Raw genomic sequence first — 218 nt, forward strand, 5'->3', positions numbered from 1 at the left:
CCCGCCCTCCCCAGGGCTGTGCCATCTGCCCAGGCTACCAAGTCTGTTTCTCTGCATCTCCACACAGCGGTCATTGATAAGCTGCACAGAACCCAGGACTTTCACGTCATCGTTGACACAGAGGCTCTACATACAGAAGCAAGGAGACAGCAATGAAATGGGGCTGGCTAAGTGACACACAAGCCACCTGCTGGGACTGCCAGCCCAGCCCAGCCCAA

At 56.9% G+C, this 218-nt stretch overlaps 1 protein-coding gene across 1 annotated transcript in view; it reads right to left on the reverse strand.

The window, feature by feature from the left end:
• The window catches only part of DDX11 (DEAD/H-box helicase 11), a 41,420-nt gene that overhangs the window by 18,027 nt on the left and 23,175 nt on the right, over window positions 1–218 (reverse strand). The window lies entirely within an intron of this gene.

This window comes from Tupaia chinensis, unplaced genomic scaffold, assembly GCF_000334495.1.
Source record: "Tupaia chinensis unplaced genomic scaffold, TupChi_1.0 Scaffold000058_1, whole genome shotgun sequence".
NCBI classification, from domain to species: domain Eukaryota; kingdom Metazoa; phylum Chordata; class Mammalia; order Scandentia; family Tupaiidae; genus Tupaia; species Tupaia belangeri.